This window comes from Rousettus aegyptiacus, unplaced genomic scaffold (assembly GCF_014176215.1).
Source record: "Rousettus aegyptiacus isolate mRouAeg1 unplaced genomic scaffold, mRouAeg1.p scaffold_m13_p_8, whole genome shotgun sequence".
Lineage (NCBI taxonomy): Eukaryota > Metazoa > Chordata > Mammalia > Chiroptera > Pteropodidae > Rousettus > Rousettus aegyptiacus.
This window is the reverse complement of record NW_023416311.1, coordinates 85,664,375-85,671,348: the sequence shown is the minus strand read 5'-3', so window position 1 is coordinate 85,671,348 and position 6,974 is coordinate 85,664,375.

Sequence of the window (6,974 nt, the reverse complement as noted above, 5' to 3'; positions counted from 1 at the left end):
AGTTGGTTACAGTATGCAAATACAGTATCTGAAATGTTTGGTAAAGGTCGTTATACTTTTTTCCAACTACTTCTCTGGTGTGTCTAAATAGTCATTATCTATATCAACCAAACCCCCTAGTGCAACAGATTGAATGCAGAAGCAGATGTGAGAATCTGCTGCCTTCTTAAGTCTTTACTGCATCAAGGTAAAAACAATGTCACTCTTCTCACTATTTTTTATCAGTTTTGTAAAATATAGTTATTTTTTGTAAAAAATATATGTATGCTAATATGAAGTTAATTTATTATCTTTTAATAAATATTTTAATATTTCAATTTTTATTTCTAATATACTAAATATCAATTTATATAACCCATATAAACAAAAGCAGTTTGGCATCTCTCAGTAACTTTTAAGAGTGGAGAAGAGGCCCATGTCTAAAAACGTTAAGAAATGCTAGCCTAGTGACTCAACACATCAGCTTTGTTGCTGGTCCCTCTAACCTGTCAGCCCAGTTCCAGTAGAGTGTTTGGCTTTCTCCCTTCTTGCATCACATAAAATGGGCACCTTTCTAGCTGCGTTACCCTGATATGGCACACTTAGCCTTTCTGAGACTTAGTTTCTTCTTCTGCAAACTGCATATTAGTAGCAATTGGGATAGGCTGAAGATGCATTAGGTTAACAAATGTGAAACACATAGAACAGTACCTGGTACACAGTAAACAGTAGTTGTTAGTTGTCTTTGCTATTGAATTAAGAAAAGAGGCAGTAAAGTGTACTGACTTAGGATGTATCTTCTAGTGCCAGACTGCCGGGGCTTAAATCCTGTACTCTGCTTATTAGTTCTATAACCTTGAGCAAATTACTGGTCTCTGTAATTTCTCATCTTAATAACTGGTATAATAATAGAACACATTTCATATGGGCTTATAAAACACTTAGAATTCTATCTTGTATAAGGGTTCAATAAATTGTAGCTATTATAATTATGATTTTTCTTTCCATATCCTTGTGTAAAGATTTCTATCTTACCCCATTTCCTCAGGGTCTATAGTTTGACTCCACAATACTTATATATTGACACTAGGTTTCTGGCTATCTCTGCTGCAATTAGATTCTCTATAATCTCTAGCTAGTTCATCTACCTTTTTTTTTTTTTTTAATTATTTTTTATACTTACGGGCCCTGGTCTTACTAGATGGTCTCTCATCCAAGTACTAATCAGGTCAACCCTGCTTAGCTTCCAAGATCAGACTTTGGGCTTGTTCAGGGTTGCATGGCCGTAGACCATGAACTGTGGCTCCACTGGGACACAAACCCCAGACCTTCTGCATGTAAAGCAGACGTGCTAACTGCTAGACTATAGAACCACTCTTCTAACTCTTGTTTACTATTGACTCACAATTATTACTCCCCTCTACTCATGGACCTGTTACTTCCGCCAGGACTTCCTGAACACTACACTCCTCTCTATTTCCATTTGCTTGCTGTTGGGATTTTTGCCAGTCTCTCAACTCATGCAATGATGTCCTTGTTTAACCCAGATCAGAACTAGCTGAGTCTAATTCTGCTAAGTAGTGTGTATTCTTTTTAAAGAGAGTAGAGTCAATTCTGTATATGTGTGTTTGTGTGTGTGTGTGTGTAGATGCTTAACAGAATAAACGTAAGCCCTAGTCATCCAGAAAATTCATTTAGGATGAACAACTTCATTAATTTAACAAATTCGATAAAGTTTAATTTTTATTTTATACTAATAAGATCTTTAACCTTCTTTATTTTAAGCTTAGAAAAAATTTAATCTTAAGTTATGAAGAGAAAACCATTCTTTTTGATTCATGTTTTTAATCAGACTTCAAAAATTGAAAATTTATATTTTCATATAATTTTCTTATATATATTTCACACATGAAAAGACAAGTTTTTAATTGTTTATTTTTTAACAAAAATATACATTCAAAAATTATAAAACTTTAGTCAGTCAGTCTATATATCTTAATGTACTGAAATACCAATTAGCTGCTTAAACATCCAAAATATAATTTAAGAATAGTATTGACAATTATTTACCAATAAAACTATATAACTTTATAATCTCAAGGTCAAAGTGAAATTTACCTAATATGTGTGGGGGTTTTTTTAACACAAAAAGAATGCAAGAATGCAGCCTTATTATGTTAGCACAAACTTAATAGTTAGTTAATGGTAGTTTCCTTTGTTGAGTGTTTTATATGAATTATGTCAATTCATTTAGTCATCTAATAAATGTTTGTTGGAACAACTATGTTCCTAGGATATAGTAATAAACAAGATAGATAAATTTTCTACAATGAGAAAGACAGACATATTAAATGTTATTGTAATTCAGATTTAGAAGAAAAATAAATGGGACAAAGGTAGAGAGTACAAGGAAAAGGATAGTTACTTTCAGAATGAGTGTTCAGTGATAAGAGATTTCAATGAAATAAGGGATAGAGCCATGAAAAGATCCGAGTGGCGTGAAAATATAGTGGCCAGGCAGCAGGAACCACATACACAAATCTTCCAAGAGGGAACAAGCTTAGTTTTACCTGAATCTCATGTATTTACTATTTCAACTCTTGAAAGTAGGTAATGTTATCATTCTTTTCAACACATGAAGGTCAGAAAGGCTAAATTATTTTTGAAGGTCTCATGTCCAGAAACTACTAAAACCCAGATATGCACGAAAGTAATCTAATTTCTATTTGAGTTGTTAACCATTTGCCTGGAGTGTTTATCAACAAATTATGTCAATTACATGACCACGAATCTAGTGGCTGCCCTGTGATCCTATAGTCCTTCCTATTAAACTACAAACATCTATTAAAAGATATCATAAAAAAATTATTTCTTATGATCTGCAAGTTTTTAAATTTGGAAACCAGATTTGAGTGCAGATTATTTTTAAACCAATTAGTATAAAATATGCAAATCATGTATAAAATGTCTTTACACTGTCTGTTAAAAACAAAACAGACAGATACCTAAATTTCCAGCCATTACTTTTAAGGAGTGATCCTCTAAGGAGTTTTCATAAAGCCAGAATAAGAATCTCAGAATATAAATCAGGGTTCATGCTATGGGTGGACATTAAATGGCTCCAACAACAATATGTAGAAAAATGCATGAAGCTAAGTAACAAAGCCTGAACACTGGCATGTCCACAAGGAGAGAAGAGTGCAAGTTGAAAGTAACCGTTTCAGGAGCTTTAATTTGCTCATGCCCAAACCTGCTATACCCATCTTCTATACCACATCCGCATACCTACTCTGCCTTTATCACTTCTCTCCACCTGTTTCTCAAGTATCTTGTTGTGTTATTGTTATTGTTGTTGTTGTTTTCCTGCTTAATAGTCTGTAAATCTCTTTTGTCCTCTTTCTGCCTTTCTCTCCTTCTCAGTTTCTCTTTTCTAACTTCTTGCATAACCCAGCCATGACTCAGGATAGCCTCTATGCCCCAAAATAATAACTAGAATATGTCTTCTAATGTGTGAATCTGTACTTATTTGAATATTTGTGACTGACAAGTTTGTACCTAATAAAAAAATAATTAATTCCATTTAAAAATTAGAATTTTTGGCCTTTTAGCACTTTTATCCTATTATCTGTTATGTTTACAAATAATATTTGTCATATTTGACACAGGGGATATTCTAGGGCAAGTCATAATCATTGAATAAAAGATAAGATAAGAAACATTTCAGTTAATCAATTCAATACACTTGCATCAAATCCCTACTAACTTAAATCCTCAAAAGGTAGTAACAAGCTAATAAAATGCAATTATTTTAAAGGAACTAAAGTAGAGTGTATGATATGATCTCATATTGACCTCAGACATATGCCTTTAATTTGCAAAATTACTGTTAAGGAAATGCAAAGGTAAGGAAATAATACTAAGAATAGAAAGGCCTTGTGTCTAGATAATATCTATAGAATTTTCTCTATGCTCCCCTTCTCTTTAGTTCCTTTAGCAAATGCTTCTTAATTTTTACAAAAAGGTTTATTTATGGTCTCCAGATGCAGAACTTGAGAGTACGCTAACCAAACAGAAAGGCATAAAATTCAGTGACTATCTTCCTTAGAAAGATTATTAGCTAGATGGGTCAGTGCTTCAAATCCAGTCAAAGAAGTCTTCCAAAAGCCAGGAGTGAGCTCAGCAAGGTGTATCAGATCTGAAAAGTATCCACCTGGGGTTATTTATGTAGAGCTAGTAAGCTGAAATGGAACATCAGAGAACTAGTAGCAAATGTTACTGATTAGTTTTCCCCTGTGTGGATCGGAAACTCTCAATTAACAAAGAAAAGAAAGAAAGAAGGAAGGAAGGGAGGGAGGGAGGGAGGGAGGAAGGAAGGAAGGAAGGAAGGAAGGAAGGAAGGAAGGAAGGGCCAGTGCCATATTTTTTTACAGTCATATTTTATGCACACACGCACTCACAAAATAACAGTTTTGAGAAGGAAATCATATGATTTAGGACCAATACAGGTAATGTAGAAATGATTTTTCTGAATGGAACTCACTGGGAACTGAATGTTCAATAACTCTTGTTTGAGCTTTGAGGAAGAGAATAATTAAAAGCCTTCTTCCTTTTAAAAATGAAAAAAAAATTATCGTGATAATTTGACAATTATATTTTACTATTTTTAAGTGAATAAAAAAAGTGTTTAAGTTATGTAAAATGTATAAAGTAGGTTAGACCCAGCCAGTGCTGTGAAAGTCCAGGGCAAGGAGAAATCACACTGACAGTCACTGACATATTGTCTACTGGTTCATCTGAAAACTACTATCTGTACTTTTAGGACAAGGACATGTGTCAGGATGGTGAGGTGTGATTTTGATGTAGTCTAATCACTTGCATAATTCAGACCTATAAATTCTCACTTTTCATATTGAAAGTAACAATAAGTAGTTCTACTCAGCTACAAGAAAGCAAGATTCTACCTTTTTACAGCTATGCTGCTCCTTGTCTTAGATTTGTCTTTACTTTAGATGTTTTGCTCTCTCATCCTTATTTCTCTGGGCTATCTAAGGACAAGCAGAACACTATGATTCTTTCTGAGTCCTCAGCTCTGTCTTTTCTTTTCCTAGCTGGCCACTTCTTCCCTACAACTTCTGTAGGTAATAACTATTTGTAAGGATATGCTACTTTCTGTTCCAAGGATCATACAGCACTGATACCCATTCAGGTGTTAACCGATTATCATATCTGTAATAATGACACCAGGATTAGTCATTCACTGCAAAAGAATAAGAAGAATTTGAGAAATTGAAGTGGTAAGAGAATGACTTTTTCTTGCATACAGGTTTTTATACATTGTGCCTTGAAGTTTAGTTTGGGGAAGAGAAATCAGAGAGAACATCATATTGTACAGACAGATATAGTATTTTTATAGATGGAAAGTTCAAATAGTTAAAAATATAAATTCTCTCTTAAGTGACCTTTAGATTCAAAATAATAAGCAAAAAAGTCCAAAAAGAGTATCTGAGAGTTTACAAGCTGAATCCTAATTGTATACAAAAGAGTAAAGACACAAGTATAATCAAAATGAAAAAAACGTGGCAGGTGAAATTGCCCAACCTTATATCAAGACTTACGATAAAGCTATAGCAACTAGGAGAGGTGGTTGAAATTTTTAGGAAGAAAAACTGATTGGTAGAACTTAATAGGACAATAAGCTCAGAAACTTGATTTATGTCAGCACGGCTCCTGAAGATCAAGCCTCGACAAGGCTGTGGAGAACTGGGAACTTTCAGCTAGTGTTCACAGGACCTGGCACTCCTGCTCTGGAAAATGGTATTTTGCAAAGCTGAAGATAGACATTCCCCACAATTTAGAAACTGCACTCTTAATTTTGTTTCCTAAGTAAATTCATTCACATGTGAACCAGAGACATACATGAATATTCATGGTGGCATAGTTCATTATAAATCAAAATTATTAATAACCTACATATTGTTCAACAGAATTCATAAATATATTGCATAGCTCTCTATAGATAGATCAGTAAAAATCAATGAAACATAACTATATGAACAATATGAACAAAACACAGGAACAGAATGTTGACTATAAAGAATAAGTATGCAGAAGTCTTCTATTGCTGTGACATCACTTTTACAAACTTCCGATCTTATCTAAACATTGTTTATTTAGTTTATTGTTTATTATGTATATTATTTAAGGATATGTAAAAAAAAATTTCAAACCCAGGATTAAAAAAAGTAATTAGGATAATGGCTGAGGAGAAACTAGCACACAAATGAGTGGTATTTATGAGTCGATTCGGTGGTACTAATAATATTCTAACTCCAGATGTGACTCTTTTACAAGTGTTGTATTATTATGCTTCATAATTTACCAAACATTTAAATATATTTTTATATTATAATTTATGTATCAAATATTAAAATTTAAAAATCCAGAAATAAAACAATATATTCATCATCAGTTAAATAAAAATACAAAATAAAATTTTGCATTTTAATGCATAATAAAAAAATCGAAGAGCCACGGCAAACTTATAACAGTTTATACCTCTGGAAAATAGAAGAGATTCAGAAAAGGTGGCATTTTCTTTTTTGGGGTACTTTCTTATCACAATAAGAATGTACTCATATACTTTTGGTTCATTTACTTTAAAATATTAATAATAAAATGTAAACTTGTAAAAAACCATGCAGATTGTTTATATTACAGGATATAGGAAAAATATATCATACTCCATGTTTGACTTATGCCAAATAATGTGAGACATTCATTACTTTTTTTTTTTTAACCTGGCAAGCAAGAATTGGACTGCAGATTACACTGATTTATTCGGAAAAGAGAGCTCAATTACTTCCAGACAATATGACCCTGGACTCTTTAATAGAATAAAACATTGAAAGTCTAGAATTGTTGGGACATGATTAAATATCTAAAAACAGCTATTATGATGTTCCAGTTACTTAAAAATGTTTAGAGAATATGTATAT